Here is a 25,908-nt window from a genome sequence, read left to right on the forward strand (position 1 = left end):
AATTTCTGTCTACAATGATATGAAACCAGAAATCAATTTCAAGAAGAAAACTGGATAAACAACAAAAAGTGGAGATTTTTTTAAAAACAGATTTTATTTATTCATGAGATATATATAGAGAAGCAGAGACACAGGCAGGGGGAGAAGCAGGCTCCTTGCAAGGAGCCTGATGCAGGACTCCATCCCAGAACCCCGGGATCACACCGTGAGCCAAAAGCAGATGCTCAACCACTGAGCCACCCAGGTGTCCCAAAAAAGTGGAGATTAAACAACATATTTGATTTTGTCATTATGTAATATTCCTTTTTTTTATCCTGTTTAATGCTTTCACCCTTAAATCCCACTTTAATTTTAACTGAGCCATTGCAGTGGCCCTGTGATACACATGTTTTCTACATGACCACAGTAAAGTGGGATCTTTGCTTTAACTTCTCACCTTTGCTCCCTCTTCTCCATAGTTTATTTCATAGACACCCTCACTTTAAGACTTCTGGAACTTTTTCTTCACCTGTGGCCTCCCACTCAAATTTACTGAGCATTTATTAGAAATCCCCCCCACCATACCCCTACTGTTCTCCCTTACCATACAGCATCAATCCATCTATATCTACTTATAGATATTCTGTTATTCACCTAATTTTTTCTCTATTCTTTTTTGGTAGTCAGTCATTTCCTTATTCTTTAGCTGAAGCATAAAAAGAGATATTTTTAGATCCATCTTTGAAACCATTCGCTACTTCAGAAGTCACACAGATCCTGAGTTTATGGACAATTTAAGAAGTCATTAATGAAGAGAGTGATTCAAACTGTCTCTCCATCTGTTAATTTCTTCAGAAGGGTGCAAAGACCTATTTCCTGTCAGAGAAAGGTAGAGGTTTTCTCCTCCATGAAAGACTCTTAAAAATCACCACCTGTGAAGGCAGAAGCTGGAGGCTGCTAGAATTTACCTGCTTGGAACAGTCAGAAAGTATTTGTGTAAATGTTAGTGTAATTGGCAAAAATGAAAGGGCATTTTGGCCTGTCGGAAAAGGAGTCTTTAAGCCAAATAGAGCAGAGTCCCACCCGCTGGCTAAGGGAATAGAGCCAACCAAGCCAGCCCAGGTAGTAAGAGATAGATAGGTAGGTAGCCCTTTTCCTGCTCTCATTTCAGAAACCTCACCAAGAAGGATTTAGTTGTCTGAATAGCCTCCTTTGTAGAAAGAAGCCATGCCTCTGTGAAAATGAATTATTGTTCTAATACCACTCAGATTTATTTTAATGCATTGTTACAAGGGCCTGATTCTAAATAAAGGAAGGGAAGAAAGAGGAAAAGAAATAAGGAGCCAGGGAGAAGTTTTCATGTCTGTCTCCATGTGAATCTGCTAGGCCTTTGTAGGAATCAAACCTAACTTGAGATTATTTGGGAGTAGTTACTACTTTTAGTTTTCCGGAGAGAATGGTCAGTACCTGTAGCCAAAGACAAACAGATAAACTTGAGGTCTCCTGACAAATTTAACGGAAGATTTTATCCCAGGACAAATGGGACTTCAATGTTTCCTCCCTACATATTGATGTGTGTTCTCTTAGTCTTGTAGGCAGAGGTCTGAGACCACTAGTCTGGGCCCAGTGACTCATTACAATTGTTAGCACAATCACATTTTTTCAGATCTTAAGAAAGAGCCTTAGGATATATTTTTACTTATAAGGTAGACTCAGCACTTGGCCCCATTATGAAACATCTTGATCAAAGTCAGACAGGTGAGTCCTAGGACCAGCTGGGAGTATTCATATAGTCTTATATTAGGCACTTTAGTTCCTCTATCCTCAAATCTGCTCTCACCTCATCATTTGAATATACAACATCTGTGCCGTTGTTCTCAATTGCACTCTCTGATGGGAAGCTATACGACTTGATCTCTTACACATTATAGGTGTTTCATTAGGATTATCATTTGAAATAAGGAAAAACGGCACACTCCAGGGTGCCACATATTAAACATTTTATCTCTTCTCTTTAAAACAATCAGAGCTAAATGTTTTTACAGATAATCCCAGATCTCATTATAGAGGAGTAAACGCATACTCTTATGAGCCACTTTTTAGATTCCTCAATAACCTGGCTTATTAACATTTTTCTCTTCTCTTTTCCCATTTTCACACTTCACCTAGTTTCCTCACCTTCTAAAATTGATCAGGAGCATCTCTGCCTTGTGTATTTTGGACTGAGTTCCCCGACTTCATTTCTGGAAATGATTTCTGTGGGTTATTTACTTAGTACCACCCACACTTTCACACTCATAACAAAAGTGTACCTGTAGTGGGCTGTCAGGAGTTGACACCTTTATGTCATTTTCTGACTTTACAGTGTATTTTGCAGAGGGGAAAAGTCAGTGAAGTTAGTAAATGCTACCCTTACTTCCCCCTCAGGTATTATTGCTATTGTTACAGTTGAGGTTGCAATGGGAATTTCCTTCTGTCAAGGGCAAAGATGCCTCATGAGTGAAGGAGTCCATAGACCTTCATGTCTGTCTCTCTGCCTCTAGGATGAGCTGGGGTCACTCTGGATTTCCAGAGCATTAGTCCTCCCTCACTGTGTGGGAGGGTTCAACTTCCTGCTCAATTGCGGTGAGTTTCCTCAGTGGAGCAGAAGCCTCCCAGGTCATCCTCCATACCAAGCCAGTCATAATCCCTTCCTTGGGAATATGGGTTGGGACTCATAGCAATATCTCCAGCATGTAAACCCAAGTATTGCTGGTGGCCATGTCTTACACCAGGTGAACTATTGAACTGAAGCAGCAAGGACGTGGAATGAGGAAGATATGTAGAGGGGAGCCAAGATGAAGGCAAAGAGAAGATCTGCTTCAGTGACATCCATGTCCTTGGGTTTATTCTTTTCTGAAACCCTGCTGTATCATGATCCATGAGCTACCCATATATAATAAATTCCCCTCTCACTTATTTTCCCCCTTAAACAGCTCCAGTAGGCTTCTGATGCAACCAATAAGGTTTTTACAAATAAACATTTCTAAGTTTTAAGGAATTATTCCTCTTCTCCTTTCCTTCTACCTTTTCCCACTTAATTGCTTGGCTTTTGCCTTTATGGTTTTTGCTGAACATGCACATGTGCACTTGTGTGTTATATACAGATCTGCCAGTCCATATAGAAAAAGTTACATTTATCCTATTCTTAAGCACGGGGGAAAGCACTTCAAAGCCTCCCTTGGTGATTCACTTCCATCACCTTAACAGGGGCATCCCTCTTCAGCACTAGTCCAGGTGGAAATGCAGAGCCAGATCTTTCACTTTTTTCATGAGAAGTCAGGAATATGAATTTCTGTGAGAAATCTCTAAATTTTGAAGTGTTGTCTCAATTTGTTTAAATATGCAATAGACCAACCAAAAGGGGAAAAAACCCCACAAAACTATCTGTGGGCTGCTTGAGATCTTTACTTTAGAGCCTTGCTATTCATAATATGGTCTGAAAACCAACAGTACTGGCATCACTTGGGAACAAACTAAAAGTGCAGAAACTGAGTCCCACCCTAGACCTGATGAATCTGAATCGGAACCAAATCTCCAGGTCATTTGTCTGCACATTAATGACTAAGACATCCTGGCTTAATTCTTTATCCATAAACCATTGAGATTACCTAAGGAGGCTTTAAAAACACTGATATCTGTTTCCCATTCCCAAAGATTCTTTTTAGTGAACTTGGAATATAGCCTGGACATTTTTTCATAGCTCCCCAGGTGATTTTAACATGCAGCAAATGTCAGGGACTGCTGGTCTACCACAGGATACCACCCACCCCCCCTCACTTCCTATTGCCTCTGAGATAATACACCCAGCATTTCACTCAGACCTTATCTGCCTTGGTCTGTGAATTGGCAATCCCTGGCCTGCAGTCTAAAGACACACAACATGGATGGAGCTGAATGAAATGTCAGTCAGAGAAAGACAAATACCATATGACTTCACTCACATGTAGAATTTAAGAAACAAAACAAAGGAGTGAAGGGGGGAAAGGGGAGAGAGAGACAAACCAAGAAACAGACTCTTAACTCTAGAGAACAAACAGATGATTACCAGAGTGGAGGTGGGAATGGGGGATGGGTGAAATAGGTGTTGGGGATTAAGGATGAGCACTGGGTGTTGTATAGAAGTGCTGAATCACTATATAGTACACCTGAAACTAATTTTTTTTTTACCTGAAACTAATATTACACTGCATCTTAACTGTACAGGAATTTAAATTAAATTAAAAAGACTTGAATAGTTGGTGGAAATTGAAGGCCCACAAATATCACCAGATCTTTTTTTTCTGCCCAGAACAGTGTTTCACAAATATTTTAAATTTGTTGGTACTAAATAAGAAGACAGGACCTTGTTAAATCCTGTAAAGAAACATTGAGTATAAATATCTTAGAAAAATAAACTATTATAACCCAAAATAATCAATTACACAGTACAAAGGTTCTGAACACACATTTAAGACCTGTATCTTAAATGATCTCAGGCATCTGAAAATCCCAGTCCTTTGAAAATGTAGCCAAATGAGAAGAGAGAACAACAATAGCAAAATCACCAAGTCAAACCCTGAGAGAATGGACACCTAAAATTAGAGTACAGGAAAAACATCTTTTACATTCTGACACCTAATGTTGCACTCTGATCACTGCTCCTACATTTCAGTAGCTAAAATAAGCTTTTTTTTCCCTCTCAAAACAAACTTTTTTTAAATTTGTATCCGTGTATGTATAAAATTCTCCCAATATGTAAACTACAAACAAAAAACAAACCCAGGTAATCCCGGGGTGGCTCAGTGGTTTGGCGCCTGCCTTTGGTCCTAGGCGTGATCCTGGAGACCCGAGATCGAGTCCCATGTCAGGCTCCCGGCATGAAGCCTGCTTCTCCCTCTGCCTGTGTCTCTGCCTGCCTCTCTCTCTGTCTTTCATGAATGAATAAATAAATAAATAAATAAACCCCACAATTATTTACCCTCCCTGTATCTATGCTTTTGCACTGTGACTTGTGGCTCTTCCCCTCCAGAGTTAGAGTCTAATACCTCACACTTTGAATCTGGGCTGGGCTGGTGACTTCCTTTGCCCAACAGAATGGGCAGAAATGACATTGTGCCAGTTCTGAACCTAAGCATCAAGAGACCTTGCTCACTGCTTCTCTTTGCCTGCTACTGCAGTGTGAACAAGCTGGATTATCTGAATTTGGGATAAGGACCCAAGGCCTTCCTAAACCAGCTGGCAGTCAGCTGACTCCCAACATTTGAGAAGTCCCAGCCAGTATCTGTAGTCACCTATCTAACCCATAGTTGACCAAAAGTGCATGAGCAAGCCCAGAGGAGAACAAAGGAATTACCCAACCAGCCCACAGAATCATAAGTTACATAAATGCTTGATTTGTTTTGGAGTGATTTCTTACACAGCAATATCTAACTGACATACCTAGCCCAGGGAATTTCAACATAACTATTAAATTTCTAAAGAACTGGAATCTATAGAAATAATTAGAAAATGGTTAAGCTAAACTAGAAAGACTAAGGAAAGGATTACAAGGTCTTATCAACTTCATTCCTCCATTAGGCCATATTGGCAATGTTGAATTACTTAGGTAGGTCAAGAAGCTGAGCAGAAATAGAGCCAGTTATTTGGAGGTGGTGTATATTCAAAGGATGTCCCTAGCAACCAGCATCTAATACTGATTTCTATCTACTTCCTAATTCTATCACCACCATGGCTTCTTTTATATTTCCACCCCCACGTTATTGAGCATCTTAATTTGGAGACTAAATTTAAATGTGAGCACTGGCTCATATTCTGAATAACACTAAGTATACTGATTCACACTTAGATAACTTCTATGACTTAGAATTACCATCTGAACCATACCTGTTGGCAGTACTGATCTACACATCATTGTTCTCAGGTATGTCCATCTTGTAAAATTAGTATGATTTCCCAAATTATAGCAGCATTACATATCTTAAGGTTTTCTACAAACTGCCTAAGAAAACTGAGCTGTTTCAGAAAATAAACTACTTTCAATATTCTTGCTAGGTCTGAAAATCATTTTAAAATTGAGCTCAAATGGCAAAAGAATAGAAAAAGAGAGTCAGCATTTAAAAGATACCACATACACAATAGACTTGGTCCTCCCCTTTCTCTAGCAAATTATGAGTAGTGTTCAATCATCTAACAGTAGACAGCTTTGTAGAAAAGAAAATTATTCTGCATGTAGCTAGCTCCCTGTGATACAGGATGAACACCAGATTTCTGCAAGTTCCTCCTAACCTTCATAGCTAACTTCAGTTTGTTAAGAAGGGGATAAAACCAGCCACATAATCCCAATGTAAGGCCATCCATGGCTTTTGAAGAAGATTAGGGGCTGCTTATAATAAAGATTCATACTGAGAAGCCAGATCTACATCAGTCTCACTTTCATGTAAATAGAAGACTGAGGAAGTTGCTTTTCTTTTTCTCCTAATAATGAGGCCAGCAAACTAGGTACATGACATGTGTATGGATCTTTGTCCTAGGGTATTATGAGGAGTAGAGAAGCCATTTCCTATGTAGTTACTGCTGTCAAGGAGACAAGATGGACATACCTGAGAGCAGTAGTGTGTAGATCAATGCTGTCACGAGGTGTGGTTCAGAAGGAGAATGGTACCAGAGTTACCAGAGTTAGGGGACAGCTAAGCCACAGTGAACTGGGCAGGTCAGGAAAGGCCATAGGAGAAATCAAGGAGTCTTCAAAGGACCCTGTGTGTTTAGAACAGCATGATTAAGATATAATTAAAAAATAAAAATGTATATATTTAAGGTGTATAACTTGCTGTTTTGATATATACTACAAACATTGTGAAATGATCACCACAATCAAAATTAACATCCATCACCTCACATAGTTATCATTTTCTTTTTTGTGTGTGTGATAAGAACACTTAAGTTTTCCCTCATAGCAAATCTCAAGTATATAATACAGTATTGTTAATTATAGTCACCATGCTGTACATTAGCTCTCTAGATCTTGCTCATCTTACATCACTGAAATTCTGTACCCCTTGAACTGCCTCTCCCCATGTCTTCCTCCCCCCAAGCTCCTGGAAACCACCATTCTACTCTCAGCTTCTAGGAGTATTTTAGATTCTAAATATAAGTGAGATCATGAGAATTCTGTCTTTCTGCATCTGTTTCATTTCACTTAGCGTCCTTCAGGTTCATCCATCATATCATTCACTGCTCTGTGGAATGTAAAAAAAAAATTAACAAAGAAAACAGAGACCAAAAAAAAAATCAGACTTTTAAATATAGAGAACAAACTTGTGGTTTCCAGAGGGGATGGGTGAAATAGGTGAAAGGGATTAAGAGTACACTTATCATGATGAGCACTGAATATACTGAATAATATATAGAACTATTGAATCATTATATTGTACCCCTGAAACTAATACAACGCCATATATTAATTATACTTGAATTAGAAAACAAAGCAAACAAAAAACAGACATTAAAAGACAACCTACAGAATGGGAGAAGATATTTGCAAATGACGTATCAGATAAAGGGCTAGTTTCCAAGATCTATAAAGAACCTATTAAACTCAACAGCAAAGAAACAAACAATCCAATCATGAAATGGGCAAAAGACATGAACAAAAGTCTCACAGAGGAAGACATAGACATGGCCAACAAGCACATGAGAAAATGCTCTGCATCACTTGCCATCAGGGAAATACAAATCAAAACCACAATGAGATACCACCTCACACCAGTGAGAATGGAGAAAATTAACAAGGCAGGAAACCACAAATGTTGGAGAGGATGTGGACAAAGGGGAACACTCTTGCACTGTTGGTGGGAATCTGAACTGATGCAGCCACTCTGGAAAACTGTGTGGAGGTTCCTCAAAGTGTTAAAAATAGACCTGCCCTACGACCCAGCAATTGAACTGTTGGGGATTTACCCCAAAGATACAGATGCAATGAAACGCCGGGACACCTGCACTCCGATGTTTCTAGCAGCAATGGCCACAATAGCCAAACTGTGGAAGGAGCCTCGGTGTCCATCGAAAGATGAATGGATAAAGAAGATGTGGTTTATGTATACAATGCAATATTACTCAGCTATTAGAAATGACAAATACCCACCATTTGCTTCAACGTGGATGGAACTGGAGGGTATTATGCTGAGTGAAGTAAGTCAATCGGAGAAGGACAAACATTATATGTTCTTATTCATTTGGGGAATATAAATAATAGTGAAAGGGAATATAAGGGAAGGGAGAAGAAATGTGTGGGAAATATCAGAAAGAGAGACAGAATGTAAAGACTGCTAACTCTGGGAAACGAACTAGGGGTGGTAGAAGGGGAGGAGGGCGGGGGGTGGGAGTGAATGGGTGACAGGCACTGGGGGTTATTCTGTATATTAGTAAATTGAACACCAATAAAAAATAAATTAAAAAAAAAGATGAAAGATAGGAAGTGTTGGTGAGGATGTGGAGAAAAGAGAGCCCTTGCACACTGTTGGTGAGAATGTATACTGGTACAGCCATGTAGAAAACAATATGGAAGTTCTATTAAAAAATTAAGCATTTTGTCAAATGCTTTCTCTGCATCTAATGAGAGGATCATATGGTTCTTGGTTTTTCTCTTGCTGATATGATGAATCACACTGATTGTTTTACGAGTGTTGAACCAGCCTTGTGTCCCGGGGATAAATCCTACTTGGTCATGGTGAATAATTTTCTTAATGTACTGTTGGATCCTATTGGCCAGTATCTTGTTGAGAATTTTTGCATCCATGTTCATCAGGGATATTGGTCTGTAATTCTCCTTTTTGGTGGGGTCTTTGTCTGGTTTCGGAATTAAGGTGATGCTGGCCTCATAGAACGAATTTGGAAGCACTCCATCTCTTTCTATCTTTCCAAACAGCTTTAGGAGAATAGGTATGGTTTCTTCTTTAAACGTTTGATAAAATTCCCCTGGGAAGCCATCTGGCCCTGGACTCTTGTGTCTTGGGAGGTTTTTGATGACTGCTTCAATTTCCTCCCTGGTTATTGGCCTGTTCAGGTTTTCTATTTCTTCCTGTTCCAGTTTTGGTAGTTTGTGGCTTTCCAGGAATGCGTCCATTTCTCCTAGATTGCCTAATTTATTGGCGTATAGCTGTTCATAATATGTTTTTAAAATCGTTTGTATTTCCTTGGTGTTGGTAGTGATCTCTCCTTTCTCATTCATGATTTTATTAATTTGAGTCTTCTCTCTCTTCTTTTTAATAAGGCTGGCTAATGGTTTATCTATCTTATTAATTCTTTCAAAGAACCAACTCCTGGTTCTGTTGATCTGTTCCACAGTTCTTCTGGTCTCGATTTCGTTGAGTTCTGTTCGAATCTTTATTAACTCCCTTCTTCTCCTGGGTGTAGGATCTATTTGCTGTTTTTTCTCTAGCTCCTTTATGTGTAAGATTAGCTTTTGTATTTGAGTTCTTTCCAGTTTTTGAATGGATGCTTGTATTGCGATCTATTTCCCCCTTAGGACTGCTTTTGCTGCATCCCAAAGATTTTGAACGGTTGTATCTTCATTCTCATTAGTTTCCATGAATCTTTTTAATTCTTCCTTAATTTCCTGGTTGACCCTTTCATCTTTTAGCAGGATGGTCCTTAACCGCCACGTGTTTGAGGTCCTTCCAAACTTCTTGTTGTGATTTAGTTCTAATTTCAAGGCATTATGGTCTGAGAATATGCAGGGGACGATCCCAATCTTTTGGTATCGGTTCAGACCCGATTTGTGACCCAGTATGTGGTCTATTCTGGAGAAAGTTCCATGTGCACTTGAGAAGAATGTGTATTCAGTTGAGTTTGGGTGTAAAGTTCTGTAGATATCTGTGAAATCCATCTGGTCCAGTGTATCATTTAAAGCTCTCGTTTCTTTGGAGATGTTGTGCCTAGAAGACCTATCTAGTATAGAAAGAGCTAGATTGAAGTCACCAAGTATAAGTGTATTATTATCTAAGTATTTCTTCACTTTGGTTAATAATTGATTTATATATTTGGCAGCTCCCACATTCGGGGCATATATATTGAGGATTGTTAAGTCCTCTTGTTGGATAGATCCTTTAAGTATGATATAGTGTCCCTCTTCATCTCTCACTACAGTCTTCGGGGTAAATTTTAGTTTATCTGATATAAGGATGGCTACCCCTGCTTTCTTTTGAGGACCATTCGAATGGTAAATGGTTCTCCAACCTTTTATTTTCAGGCTGTAGGTGTCCTTCTGTCTAAAATGAGTCTCTTGTAGACAGCAAATAGATGGGTCCTGCTTTTTTATCCAGTCCGAGACCCTGCGCCTTTTGATGGGGTCATTAAGTCCGTTCACATTCAGAGTTACTATTGACAGATATGAGTTTAGTGTCATCATGATATCTATTCAGTTCTTGTTTTTGTGGATTGTTCCACTGAACTTCTTCTTAAAGGGGAATTTTAAGAGTCCCCCTTAAAATTTCTTGCAGAGCTGGTTTGGAGGTCACATATTCTTTCAGTTGCTGCCTGTCTTGGAAGCTCTTTATCTCTCCTTCCATTTTGAATGAGAGCCTTGCTGGATAAAGTATTCTTGGTTGCATGTTCTTTTCATTTAGGACCCTGAATATATCCTGCCAGCCCTTTCTGGCCTGCCAGGTCTCTGTGGAGAGGTCTGCTGTTACCCTAATACTCCTCCCCATAAAAGTCAGGGATTTCTTGTCTCTTGCTGCTTTAAGGATCTTCTCTTTATCTTTGGAATTTGCAAGCTTCACTATTAAATGTCGAGGTGTTGAACGGTTTTTATTGATTTTAGGGGGGGATCTCTCTATTTCCTGGATCTGAATGCCTGTTTCCCTTCCCAGATTAGGAAAGTTTTCAGCTAGGATTTGTTCAAATACATATTCTGGCCCTCTGTCCCTTTCGGCGCCCTCGGGAACCCCAATTAAACGTAAGTTTTTCTTCCTCAGGCTGTCGTTTATTTCCCTTAATCTATCTTCATGGTCTTTTAATTGTTTGTCTCTTTTTTCCTCAGTTTCCCTCTTTGCTATCAACTTGTCTTCTATGTCACTCACTCGTTCTTCCACCTCGTTAACTCTCGTCGTTAGGACTTCTAGTTTGGATTGCATCTCATTCAAATGATTTTTAATTTCTACCTGATTAGCTCTAAATTCTGCAGTCATGAAGTCTCTTGAGTCCTTTATGCTTTTTTCTAGAGCCACCAGTAGCTGTATAATAGTGCTTCTGAATTGGCTTTCTGACATTGAATTGTAATCCAGATTTTGTAACTCTGTGGGAGAGAGGACTGTTTCTGATTCTTTCTTTTGAGGTGAGGTTTTCCTTCTAGTCATTTTGCTCAGTGCAGAGTGGCCAAAAGCAAGTTGTACTGGGAAAAGGAGAAAAAGAGAGGAGAGAAAGAAGGAAAGAAAAGAGAAAGAGGAAAAAAAAGTAAGAAAAAAAACGAAAAAAAAAGAAGAAAAAGAGAAAGAAAAAGAAAGAAAGGAAAAAAAAGGGGGTGGGGGAAGGAAACAAATCAAAAAGCAAAACAAAACAAAAAAAAACAAAAAAAAAACAAAAAAAACAAAAAAACAAAAAAAAAAACAAAAAAAAAAGAACCACGGGGGAGTATCTTCTGATTCTGTGTACTTTAAGTCCCTTGGCTTCTCCTGGAAATTGTCCGTCTAGCTGGTCTTCTGGGGGAGGGGCCTGCTGTGCTGATTTTCAGGTGTTAGCGCTTGGGAGAGCTGCTCTGCCCCCTGCCTGGTGCAGGGCTCAGTGGGGGTTGTTTACCCCGTGAGGTCCCAGGAGCGACAGCCCCAGTGGCGGGGCAGCTCTGGAAACCTGGATTCAGCTCCCGCAGTAACCCCGGAGCTCTCCTCTGCAGGGCCTGGAGGCTCCGGGGCGGGGCCGCTGATCTGCTCAGCTCCGGGCAGCAGCGTCCTTGCTGTCCTGGGCCCTCCCGGCCTCTGCCTGTCCCGGGGGGAGGCAGCATCCTGGGCTGTGTCCCAGCGCCCTGTGCTCCCGGTCTGCGATGTTGGATTCGCGCTCCCGGGGCCGTGCAGCCCCCTCCGCGGAGCCCCAGCCCGAGCCCCTCCGAGCTGCTCCAGGTCCCGCCGGGTCCCGCCGTGCGCGCTGCAGCCCTTAGGGAGCTCGGCGCACTCTACCGGGGGGCAGGTGTCTGTTATTGTCCCCGGGAGCCCAAGGCATCCCCGCCCTCCTGGGTCCTGCTCCACCTCCCTGCGAGCCCCTTTCCGCCCGGGAAGGTCGGTGCAGCTCCTGCGTCTCCGGGACGGGGCTCTCCTGTCCTGGGGACACTCGCCCCGGCCTCAGCCCGGCTCCTCGCGGGGCCCCTCCCCCTTGGAGGCCTTTGTTTCTTTATTTCTTTTTCTCCGTCTTCCTACCTTGATAGAAGCGCGAACTCTTCTCACTGTAGCATTCCAGGTGTTCTCTCTTTAATTCTCAGGCCGAATTCGTAGATTTTCAGGATAATTTGAAGGTTTTCTAGGTAATTTGGTGGGGACAGGTGATTTGGAGACCCTACTCTTCCGCCTTCTTGCCCCTCCTCGTCCTATCTTTCATCTTTTTGATAAGAGGTATCCAAACATGTGTGAGGTGATATCTCATTATGTTGAACATCTTTTCATGTATCTGTTGGCCATTTGTATGCAGGATCCTGTTTATTAAATACTCCTTTAGAGGTATGCCCTCAAAATCTGTCTCTCTATTCACACACACATACACAGTGACAATACTATATTTGTCTCACGGAATCATCCCTGTCTCCTGAGAGATAGCTTGTAGTAGGTCATTGTTGTCGTTTCTTCACATTAGCTTGAGCTGACATAATCTGGGACAGGTGAACTCCCAGAGAAAGAAATAGTCCAAAGTGTTACCAATGACACCAGAGCAACCCAGACAAGTGAATACACAACAAAAGCATCTTTTGATAAGTTCCCATGAATAGCAATTCTTAGAAAGCTTTCTATGGGATGCCATCTGGATGCATAAGTATCACCATGATAAAATAGCACTTGCTTCCACTCTAGCCATGCACATATCTTATAATTATCTATACTCCCAAGTTTTCTGAGCATTTATTTTTAAAATTAAGGGAAACTTTATCTTTGCACATTTGGTTTTCAATACAATTGTAGCACATTTTCCAAAATGCCAAGTAATCTAAAAGCAATTTACATCTGAGCTAGGAATATGTTGAATTTTAAGGATACTTTCCTTCTTAACTTTCTGAATTGTGCTCTGACTAATCTAGTAGTAAAATTAGTTAAATATTCAACTAGGCACAAACTGCATGATTAGGGAGGATAGCTATGAGGGCTGGAAGGAAACCAGACTGATTTAAAATTTATCAAGAGATCATTTAATTCCATGCAATGAGCATTTCCCAACTACCAGGGAACCAGTCATCATTATTCATTAAGACGTGACCCACATGGAGCTAGATTAAGGGGTGATCATTCAAAGGTCTCACTAGTTTTTACATACAAATGCAACCCCATAGTCTTAACAGCACAGACCAACCTACAGATGGCAATTTCACCTTGTAGTTATTAAAATAAGCCTCTTTGAGCTTTATCTAGCAGACAACCACCTAGGCTTCCTACAAGCAACCTGAAATGTGCTGCACGTTGTATCTTGCTGCCTTAATTAAAGTATACCAATCATCCAATTACACTGCACGATTTCTCAAGCCTCTCTTGAAACAAGCCCCTAGAAAACCAGGAGGAGAAATCAAACTAAAGAAGGAAGCCCCAGGATTTCAAAAGGCTCTAACCACAAAGGGTTCAATTGGCTCCTAGGTATATAAGGGTCAAAGTGAAACAAGATTCTTCTCTTATATGGTCTTCAACGGGCAGAGGATGTGTTTCAAGAAGGTAAATGTGAAAATGCTCATGAATGTCTCATTATGAAGAGACACCTGACTTCTCTTTGTTTCTCAACCACTAGGCTGACCGAGCTGGGTAGGTTTACCTTGGCTACTAAAATACAAATCTTTGAGAAGAAACAGCTTACCTCACTGACTATATCATTCACCAGCAAGACTATTCTTTACATTTGATAAAGTGAATTTCAAGAGATCTTTCACAGAATGTGTACACCCAATGTCTCTTTCCAAGTAGAAACCAAGTGTCCGTGTGGAGACTCCTCTTAAGAAATGTAACTAGCATTTTCTGAATCTCTGCTCTGTGGCTGACACAACGTTGATAAAATGTTAAGTGTTCAGTGCAGGTGATACCTTTACTCTTAACCATCTACATGGGGACCTTGAAGTTCAGAGTGGGTCAATAATTTCCTTACAGACAGGCAAGAGCTATGATGCAGAATAAGAAAATGCCACTGGACAATTTGAGAAAACAAGTCTGGGTTTCAGCTCTTCCCAGAAAACTGAAAACTGAAACACGATTAGGAGCATGAATTCTGGTGGCAAGCAAGCTTGGGCTTGAATTCTAATTTTACCATTCTATAGCTGTATAACCTTGACAAAGCTGTTGAACCCCACTGAGACTTGGTTTCTTCATCACTGAGATGGAGATACTCTCCTCTACCTTACAAAGTTTCAATGCGGAATCAATGAAGTAATAATTCATGCATAGTACTTAGCACATTACCTGACACTCAACATATTCAGTCAGTGCTGATTATTATTATGTATGACATTATTTTTTTGTATTACATTATTTTCCTCGGTTTGATCTCCTTTCAATCCCTTATTGGAGAAGCTAAAGATGGGAGCTTTAGCTAAAGCAACTTCCAACAGATGGATGCGAGAAGCAACTGGGAGATCATTTGCCATGATAGTGATAAAGCAGTAATTAAATGGGAATTACCACCCAAATTCAACCCAAGCAGGAGGGATTGGGTAGGAAATCTGGTCTATTGGGTTTTTAAAATTTTGTTGTTGTTGTTGTTTTATCAGAGGCAGAGCTGTGTTCCCAGTAATGCTGGAGCTGGAGGCAGAGAATTGTGGAGCTGGAGGAAGTGGAAGCCCTCATCACCTATGGCTTTCACTTTGATTAAGACTCCATCCTTTGTTCTGTACCCTTGAACAAGATGAACCTTGAACACAGGGTGTGCTGCAAGAGACTCAATTTGGATCTGCTGGCTCCCAGGGCCGGCCATCTGCCACATTGGATTGGGGAGCAGAGAGGAAATTAAGTTGCTGCGGCATTATTCCGCACTCCCTAAGAAACCCACTGAAGGATGGCAGGCTGGCCGCTGTGGCTGCTCATAGGGCAGACCATTCTGCGTTAATGGAGCAGAAACAAGCAGGACAGCAAAACTGGGGGAGATGCATTTTCTGTTTTTTCATGGAGAGACCTCAAGGAAAGACAACATCCCACAGCAGAGTGAGCAAAAGAAACCAGAACCATGTTAGTATGGTGACATCTCTGTCAGTTCAAGGTTTCCCAGACCAGAGGAGCACGGAAAACTTTGAAGAGCGTTGCAAGGACAGCTGGAAATAAGAAAAAGGACTAATGCATGAGACCACTGCTAAAATGTAAAAGCACTGCAATTCACCCCCAATATGGAGATGAAAGGGTCAGGTTGGGACATAGCACCCATCCCATAAAGCATACCTAGGCCAGGAGCAAAGGATCCTCAGTTCTAGTCCTATGCAGAAGCAGAAGGGCTGACGTGCTCTACAAAGGGGCATTTGCTCATTGTTTTGTGTTTGTTGGGTTTTTTTTTTTTTTTTTTTTTTTGTCCACATTTTACATTCACATAGATGAAAGACATCATAGGGCCTGTCTAGGTGTGAAAGTAAGACCACAAGACCCACAGAGAAAATAGTCCAAAGGTGGCATGGGCTTGCTGCAGCCCCTTCGCACAAGCCCCAGTGCCAGGCTAGCCCCCGGGCGTCCTGCCTGCATGCAGCTGTGGCACACTGACCATGAACTGACTACAGAACTCAGAGATCCATTTTTAGCAACCGGCTGGGGGTGCTGCTGCCCGCTTTGCCTCTGCAAAGTCATGAAGCAGATTCATTTAGAGCTTTTAAAGAAAGGATGTTGTCAGTGTGTTGTTCTTCTCTGGTGAGATTCAGACAAGAGAACTAATAAACTCAGGCTAGGGGAGCATTTCATCCTGTTCCTCCATCATTTAACAAGGGAGCCAAACAGGGCTTGGGAAGGCTGATTTCTGTAAGATTACACACCAAGGTCAGAGGTAGAACTAGGGCAAGAATTACAGAGCTTTCGAGGAATGAAACTCCTTGTTGTTAGGAAGTTAAAACTGAAGTGTGCCTGGATTAGTGGGAATCTCTTTCCTGAAGGCATGGAAAATAGGACTGATTTTCTTACAATCACAAAAGCTCACGAAAATCAAAGTTCTTCCCATGCCTGAGAATCCACAAATACAGAAAAACAAAATGGAAAAACGACTAAGGGGCAGAGAGAGCCAGGTGGGCAGAATGAGACAGCCGACACAGCTGTGTGACTGTAAGGTAGCTGGATGTGTTGTTGGAGAACACAGGCCGGGGCTGACCTTTGGCAGAGAATTTCCAACAGTCCAGGCACCCTTCTAGGCACTGCTGAGAGAGGGGCAGGGAGGGAAATAAAATGCAGTGTTGGGACCAGATACAACAGAGTGTCACTTGCATGTACGAGCCATGAGCTAAGTACTGTTTTTCCTATTTCACAGAGAGGAGCCTCAAGCAGTGGCAAGAAAGAATTAGAGCTTGTGCATTCTCTCCCTATGCATCTTCAGAATTTAGCTAGAAATGGGTAGATACGTAGACAACCCAGACGAATTAATGAGGCTGATGTTTCAACAAATCTAAAGACTGTAACACAGAAAAAAGAGATGAACATTCTCTGGTGTCTCCACCCATAGCCATAGACACAGTGTTGACAGCCCCTTTGCTCCGCTTCTGGACCTAAGGGGCTGCGTGACTCTCCCCAGAGCAGAGAGTTAGCCAGTCGCAGAGTCCCTACAGCTTTGGGGCTTTGCCAACACAGTTTCAGGAGTCTAAACAGTGGGGACTCAAGAGAGGTTTCTGAGAAGGAGTGAACCTGGTTGGATATGATGCTTGCGGCCAGCTGGACCTGAAGGACAAAACTCAGGCTTGCAAAACTGGTGGGAAGAGGTACTTGGAGGAGTGGAGGGGAGAGGTGACAAAGATGAGATGAAAATGAAAAGAGTGAATGAGTGGCAATTACCTCTGGGCCCTGGCGTTAGGCAGCCTACATGATGAATCCATGTCGACATGGTATATGATTTGCTCCCACTAGCCTAGAGCATGCATGTAGCAAGAATCGCCTGGAGATGATGGCTTTCAACCCAAAGGTGGAAAATGAACCCCAGGGCGCAGCTGGGTGAGAAAAATCTGTCTGGAAAGGGGGCAGTGAAGTCTCACAAGCCCTGCTATGAGCATCTCTTGCATTCCTTAGCTGGGAGACACTGTTCCCCAGAGAACACCTCTTCCACCCACGTCAACTCCTGGCTAATGCAGAAAGAGATGTTTTTTGTTGAGTCCCTGTCCTATCTCCTTGTGCCCATCTTCCAACCCAGTGATGGAGTTTATCTACGAAAGTCTCTTTGCTGCTTTCCTGAGAAACAGGCAAAATCATGTCTTGCTTCTGAGGGACTATTATGAAAGCAATTTGATGATTAACTTTTTTTAATGTGAAGAATAGATTTTAAAATTGTCAGACCAATTACTGGGTCCTGTCCCTCAGCTTCACTCAAAGCTAACCACGTGCCCTCCTTTCGCCATCTATCACAGACATAAAAGCTGGTTAAAGATCCATTTCCTCCTCCTGCCTCCCATTATTATTACCCTAGTTCTAACTGTCAAGAGACCTTGCTAAAGAAAAGAATGCCATAATTCAGTATTAGCTTACTAGAAAACACTAGTGGGAGTTGAAATCACAAGTAAGCAGAGAATAAAGGGGGAAGGACCAAAATTCATCACGAAGTCATTTTCACCTCCCACACTCCACTCTGACCCAGACAGTACCCTCATTTGTGAAGAACATAAAGATTTGCTCCGGCACATCATAGGAAAAACATCATGATGGTTGGTTGCTGCTATTTTTTAAGTGTCAAGATTTTTATTCCTCTCCTGGAAAAGAGCAATATATTTTAAAATGCTCTGATCTGTTATCTATAATCAGCAGAAAAAAATTTATAATTTAGTTCACTTTGAGGAAATGATGTTTGAACTGGATTCCAAAAGCAGACTACATGGCTAATTGGCAATTCTCTGCCTTTAAGAGCTGTGACAGTGTCACAGAGGAGCCTTGTCCAGCACTTCAGCAAGAGGTCTCCGGAAGTCCTTAGATGCCTACCTGGCTCCTGATAGGGAGGCACAAGGAAAGCAGCTTTTGGAGGTGGCTGGCTAGCTTCAAGCACCCAGCAATTTGGCGACAGCAATTTAAAGGTAGAATTGTTAACTCTGCAAATGCAGCCCAGTCATCTTAATTAAGGCCAGAGCCTCTTCATTAAACGAAATAGCACTTGAGTTCGGGAATCCAATATAAGTTGCCACAACAAATTGGAAAGGATGGAGGGTGCTGATTGAATATACAGCTAAAGGCACATAGGATTTTTAGTTGCCTTTTCTTAAAGCCTAGTCTCAGGCTAAAGGCTTAGTGGCTAACCAGAGCCAAGGGAGACAGTTTGGTGAGATCAAGGGTCTCTGGCTCTTGGCTTAGACACTGCACAGATAGCAACTGGCCTCGGCCTTACCAGGGGCTGTCCCTGTGTTCTTAACCCAGCAATGAGTCCCCCAGATTCTTCTTCACTCCAAGTCATTCGTGTCACCCCAACACTCACTGCTTAAAACCCTCCAATGTCTTCCCACTGCACTTAGACTAGCGAAGGCCTGCAGGGTTCCCAGCAGATTCAGCTCCAACCCTGTTCCAAACCCACAAATCCCCATTCCTGTTTGTTCATTCCAGTCCAGCTACACCGGACTTCCTTCTGTTCTATGCACACAATTAATTTGTTCCTGCCCCAGGATATTGGCACTTGCAGTTCCCTCCTCCTGAATTGCTCTTCTAATTTTCACATGGCTGGTTTCTTCCCATCATTCAGTTCAAATGCTACGTGCTCATAGAAGTGTTTCTGATGTTCCCTAAAGTATCCTTGTTCCCACCGTAACTCTAATCACTGTCCTGGTTTTGTTTCTTTTTATGATCAATCTCTGACATTACTATATTTCTTGCTTACTGCTATTTCCCCATACTAGAATATAAGCTCCTTGAAGACAGAGACCTCACTTGTCTTGTTTGCCACTAGATCCCTAGTGCCTATAACATGCTCAACCAATATTTTTGAATGAATGGACAGATGAATTTGTTAGGAGACTTACAATCATTAAAATCTAGAATTGAATCTTGTAAAGATCTAGGCAACTGGACGAGTGCATGTGGAAATATGCCAGTCTGGCAATGCTTTACAGAGAATTCTGCACATGCCTTGTTCAGAGTCACTGCTGCAGCTCCCACCACCCCTGTGCTCCCGGCTGGCATCTGATAGAAGACAGAAGTAATTTGTAGGAAGTCACTTTATACTAAAAATCAGAGGTTCTAGTTTTCACTCCCCAGAACCATAACATTCATTGGTGAGTATTTTTACCCAGAAATGCATCCTGCACTCAGCCCCATTAATATCTTACGTAAACAAGGGACAAGGGGCTTCAGTTGGAAAGTCTTTAAAATAATGTTTCAAGCAGTCTGTGCACAGGCGATAGGTTCAGAGTGATGCACTGCTTGGGACAGAGTCTGTGATGAAAAGAAAAATTGCAATTGGAATCTCCTTCTGAAGTACACTTACCTACCTATTCTTCTTTCACATCTATTTAGATGTTGGTCCATGCTGCCACATGCACACCCAGGGAACACAAATAAGGCAGTTTTTCCAGTTATGATGCAAACTGTGAGCATGCTCACTGGAGCATGCTTTGCTTCATCTTGAGTCAGTGATCCAGAAAGGAAAGTAGAAAGAAATGGAACCAAATGAGGTCAGAGTCATTGATTGTTTTTGGTTTCCTCTAGAGTAATCCTAAAATAAATAAAGGTTAATGCTTTGTAGGAAGAAGGGTGTATGGTCAGTCTGAATTCTTTCTGAGACGGCTGCCTCCATGACTAGCTGATTTCTATTGGTCACAGGAGTTTCTCAGTGAGGACCTGAATGTGAATGATACCTCCATGAAGCCATACCAAACAACAAAGAAACTATTCAGGAGATGTAAAACAATAATGGTAATGAGAGTAATAATTCAGCTGTACTTCCCTAGGAATTGTAGGTAAGATTACTGTGTAGAGACTGAGACCCTTGCTTTCATGCTACTGTATCTGTAGGTGTAGAGCTGGCCTGGTGCTGCCAGAGTCAAGCTATCAGAGGGGAAATGTAAAAACTCCTTGTTCTGATGGGCTTCCAGCTTCTAAGCTCAGGGTCACTGCCTCCCCTTGTGGTGTGACCAAGGTCTGAGGGCATTTACATAAAGAATATTTTAAAAATCAGGCTGGAATAGATCAAAGCAAAACTTTTTCTCCCAAATCTAAGAAAAAACCAAGCATTTAGTAGTCAGGAGAGCAGCCCTGTTACGTACTCACACTCTTCACCACCATTCAGCCAATATCTGGGCACACACCATGTGCAAGGCACCCCATTATGTGCCAGCTTCTCAATGACAAACAAGATAGACAAGTTCTCTACTTCTTCTAGAGCTTCCATTTGCATATAAGGCTTTTAAAAATATATGACAGCTTTATTGAGATATAATTCATATATTGTACAATTCTCCCATTTCAGGTATATAATTTAACGGCTTTTCATATATTCATAGAGCTGTTCAGCCATCACTACGATTGATTTTTTTTAAAAGTAGTGTAAGGTTTTAAGGAGCTAATCCCTTCATCAATTATTGGGTTATAATTGTGATCATGGCTTCTACCTCTTTGAAAGAATGAAGCATGAAACACCAGGGTTTTTTTTGGTCTTGGGGCTCCAAGAAGGCTTCCCACAAAGTGACAACTGAATTGCAGGCTGATTGATGAGTAGCAGAGAGCCTGGCTAAAGGAGCAGTGAGGAGGCAGCAGAGAAAACAGGAACACAGGCAGACTTTGTGGTGAATCTGAGAAATGGAGAAAAGAATTTTGAATTTTATCTTAGAACAATTGATTTTCTATTTTTTAAGTGTTTCAGGTCTCCCTGCTCTCCCTTCAGTGCCCAAGCCCCCTATAAGATTTTCATTTCAAAAGTACATATCCTGCTGATGGCTGGAGAATGGATTGGAGGGAGGCAAGAGAGAAAGCAGGAAGACTAGTTAGGAGTCCCTCATAGAAATTCAGCTATGAGATGATGATGGCTTAACTCAGTAGGAACAAGAGAAGTGAGTTAACTCAAAGTCTGTTAGGACCTGAATGGAAAGACCTTAGTAATTGACCAACTGTGGAAGTGATGAAGCCCAAATATGATGCCTTCATGCCTGAACTTATGGATTATGGAAGGAATCTGAAAGAAAACCAGGACTTTAGGAGTTGGGAGAGAGAGCATTATAAGTTCGATACTGCATATATGGACAGTGAAGTGTCCAGAGAGCTGTCAGGTAGGTAGTTGAATATGGGTCTGATGTCAAAGGTGAGATCTGGGTTAAAGATACAAACACAGAAGTCATCGTTGACCACAGACATACTGCAAGCAGGTAAGACCACCGAGGGAGAGACAATGGAGTAGAGAAGGGGTTCTTGGGTGAAGCCAAGGGGGAATGGCAACTTTTTAGTGGTGGATACAAGAGGATAAGCTGGTTAAAGCAGCTGAGAGTTTCCAGGGAGGAGGAGGTAAACCAGTAGAATGTAGTGACCTGGAAACCAAGGGAAGATGGTGCTTTAAGGCAGGAGAAGTCATTTACACACTGCTAAAGAGATGAAGCCTAAAGAAAATGTCCTTTGGACTTGGTGACATGAAAATTATTGGTGACCTTAATAAGAGTAATTTCTGAGACAGACAGGAAAGTGAAAAAAAAAATAGAACATTTGGAGACTGTTTTGAGAAATTTGCCTGTGGGTGGGAGAAGAGAAAGGTGGTGTGGATGAACGGACATGCGGAGTGAGGGAGGAAGGTTTGTTTTAAGATGGGAAAGATATAAGCAAAGGTCAATGCTAATAAAAAGGATTCAGTGAAGAGTGGAGTAGAGAGGAGAGGGCTAATGGGTAAAGTGCCTGAGAACACCAGAGGGATGAGAACCCAGCACAGTTGCAGGGGCTGGCCACAGTTAGGAGAGAAGCCTGCTTCTGTCCTGAGGAGCCTGAGGCAAACTGGTTTCAGCAATGGCCAGAGATGGAGCCGCGTCATACTGGCAGCAAGAACAATATTCTAAAAAAGCCTCATTGGGTATCAGTTGCTCTTCACCATGCACTGGGTGTGGGGTGAGAGTTTGTCTCCTTGCCTGCCATCCCTTTCTCTGCTGACACACACACACACACACACACACACACACACACACACACGTTCATGCATGTGCACTCATCAAACATGCGTTTTGGAAACAGGAACCACATAGGAGACCCTACTCCTACTTCCTGATCAAAGGCTTTCTCCTTGCACAACTGAGACCTCAGTATATACTTGGTGCATCAAAACACCCTTTTTCCTTTCCTCCTCCTCTTAGAGTTCATATTGTCCATCCTCCACCTTCTCGGGATAATGACAAATGGCCAAGTCCCATGGACAGACAAACTGAGACATAATTAGCTGCAAAAGGAAGGTCAGGAGCATATCACTGCAGAGAGTGGTGTTTGAGTCACTGCAAGACATCATTTTCCCAAAGACAACAAGATAGGCGCTCAGCGGAACAGTGGCGCCAGAGGAGAACAGCCACTGCCTGATTCTCTGCCCCCAGCATCTATAAAATTTGCAAAGCCTCAGACCTGAACTATGAGAGAGGCAGCTGCCCTCTTTCTCTGGTCACAGAGTTCAGGTGGAATGGCCTTTGACACAGCTCCTGCGCGGTTGTGTCGGGGTGAGGATTAGGCTGTCTGTTGGACCACTGCTTTAGGAGGAGGGGAACCACACCAGAGCAGAGGCCCCGTGATTGTGAGGGTGAAAGGGGATGATAGTTGGGAAAGGTCCTTGAACAGGTGGTTAATATTGTCATGAATCATTAATATTGGAAGGAATTGACAGAGATTCATATGGAGACCTGGCCTGTCTGGGAGATCTGGGCTGAAGGCCTATGTGGTCACTACTCTAGTACCAAACGGGCATATAAAAGTCACTCTCCCATATGTACAACAATACAATGCCTGTACACAGTTGAGATTTCATTTTATAAATTGTGTGATAGAATAACTACTACGCAGACCTGTTGTTTTATACAAAGCAACTTTCCATAATGACATGCTATATACTACAGGGTTATCTTTTTTGGTGCACTTTCTCATTTATCACTCCACTCTTTCTTCACAATGACCCTCTGATGTTTCCCTCATGCATTTGAGGATGAAAGGGGAGCCAAGAAGGAACTATGGATGAGCATGTGCTTCCTCCATTTAATAGTAAAGCATGGTGACCAAAGGCAAGTGTTTTTTCCAGCTACTACTTTGTATCGCTGCCTTGAATTGCCTCTTAGTCCAAGAATCTAAGGAAAAGTTCACTGGCATCAGGTATTTTAACCAAACAGTTGCCAACTAAATTCTTGTCAAGGATGCGGGCACTGGGCCAAAAGTAGAAGGAATTGTGTTGGGATCATCCTCCACTCCACAACAGAGAAAATTAATGGCACTGCCCTTGATGCATTTGAGAGAACCACTTAACTAACTGCTGACTCTGCTAGCTCTAGTTATTTACTTCCCTGATCAATAGAAGTTGAAAAATCACTTGTATTATTAATTTGCGTAAAATCTTCCAGTTTCAGAATGTGACTCTAAAGCTATTTTTACAAAGCAAAGTTGGAATTCTCAGCTATTTGCTCTCAGAGGACTATAGTCATTCATCAGCAGTTCTCATAAACATGGAGCTTACAATTTTTTTACCTTTCATTTTCTAGATGAGATAAACATGTACAGGTTAACTGAATTTCTCTCACACTGCACAATTATATATAAAACTTCCAAAATAGCCCTGAATCTCTATTTTCAGACAATCAGACAGTAATGTTCCCCTTTGGAAAAATCCCATTTATAATAAAAATTTATTACCCACTCTCTTTCCTGTCAATCAGTAGGCATTTGCTCACCTTCTACTATATCCTTAACACTGAGGTTGGCATGAGTGGAGACACTCAATTCATTTAGCCTTTGTTGAGTGCTAGGCTGCAGAAGGCTTATATTTCATCTAAAGAAAGCATTGGCCTCACAAAATGGTAAATGCACCAGTTGGGAGTCTATATTCTATAACTGTGGAGAACCTGTGGCATCCCGGGGCATGCTGAGATAGAGACTATTAGGAGGAGGAGGAGTATGAGCATGGAAGAAGTAAGAGAGGAGGATAGGAAGTTCATTTCAGGCAAGGAAACCACATCTGTGTCTGTTTTGAAGACCATAAGTAGCCTGGACTGAATCAAAAAGTCTGACAATAGGGAGTCACTGAAGGTTTATTTACAAGATGAACAAAGTGTTCACATTCAGTTTTGCAATGGCTAGCAGGGAACTCTGACTTGACACCTCCAACTGGGTGAGTGGTGGACATAGTCACTTTGGCAGTGGCCTAGAGTTCTAGGGAAAGAAAGTGATTCCACATCCCCTCAGGGGAGGAACCCAGGAGGAATAAAAGAACCTGAAGGGACACTTGGAGTATGAGAGTGCTTAGCAGGAGTCTCAACTCCAGGTGGGGCCTCACCAGGACAGGGGAAGGAGCTTAGGCAGGAAGACCTCTTGCTCATGGCATACAAAGGCCATAGTTAAATCAAAGCTGGGGGTGGGTTTTGAGGCCACGGATCTTAAAAGGTGTTAAGTTTTGGATAGGAAGAGATGTTTACAAGCCCTACTGTTCTCGTCAATCAAATATGCCAAGCTATGGGAATTCTGGCCTAGGGAAGTACCTGCCCAAGAGACAAGCCTGTGTCCGGGATTCTAAGGAGAGCCGTCTTTAATTGGGCTGAGGGCCTCCATTAATGTAAGGAGGAAGGATGCAGTGGAGCAGAATCCAAATCAGCAGAAATGTAAGAAAGTTTCCTTCCTTGTGCATTTACAACAAGGATGATTCTTCCTCCACTGAGGACATTATTTCAGATTTGCTTTTTCTTAGCCATTATTGTCATTAGAAAAGATAAATGGTTAAAAAAAATAAAATAAACCAAAATCAGCTGTTTACGAAAGTGAGGCAAATAAGTGTAGTGAGATAAGAGCTCAGACCTGAAATCATGCAGATCTTGATTCCAACCCTCGCTCCGCCACTGACTTTGCACAGACTCTTTAGCCTCTTAGCTCAGTCTCCTCATCTGTAAAATGGGAGTAATAGCAGTGCCTTATTCATAGATTCAGTGTTGGGGTTGAATGAGGCAAACCATGCACGGCGTTTGATGAAAAACGGTAGGACGGATAAGGGGAAATTGCCAGTGGGCAAATAGAGATATAACATATATATAAGAGAGAGAGTTGTGAGGATTAAGGTGTATTTAAGACGAGAGAATGAGGGTGTTTTTTGAAAAACAGCACCTAGCAACACAGGCAGCAAAAGCGCACAGTTACTTAAGTGGAGGATGGTTTGATAAAACGGTAAGAGGTGAGAGGACTTTGCAAAAATCTAGCCCAACTCAGTCGCTATTAGGATAAAGAAATGAGGTTCAGAGAGCATCAGTGATTTATCAAACGGTTCACAACGTGCAGAAAATGGGAGATCTGTGGCAGGAGACCAAGCTCTCAGATGCCCAGTTTTTATCCTTTCTCACACTTCTAACCTGGAGCCCAGGAACTGGCTGTGTGCCAGGTGAATGCTAAT

General features: G+C 42.0%; 1 long non-coding RNA gene across 1 annotated transcript in view; it reads right to left on the minus strand.

Annotated features, from left to right (window-relative positions):
• The window catches only part of LOC140633953 (uncharacterized), a 132,121-nt gene extending 112,245 nt beyond the window's left edge, over positions 1-19,876 (minus strand). The window contains exons 1-2 of the long non-coding RNA XR_012031548.1: positions 19,805-19,876; positions 6,600-6,753 (exon numbers count right to left, since the gene is read on the minus strand). This is a non-coding gene — a long non-coding RNA (uncharacterized lncRNA). The remainder of the gene's footprint in view (positions 1-6,599; positions 6,754-19,804) is intronic.
• Positions 19,877-25,908: the final 6,032 nt, after the last annotated feature.

The sequence above is a fragment of the Canis lupus genome, chromosome 5, assembly GCF_048164855.1.
Source record: "Canis lupus baileyi chromosome 5, mCanLup2.hap1, whole genome shotgun sequence".
Lineage (NCBI taxonomy): Eukaryota > Metazoa > Chordata > Mammalia > Carnivora > Canidae > Canis > Canis lupus.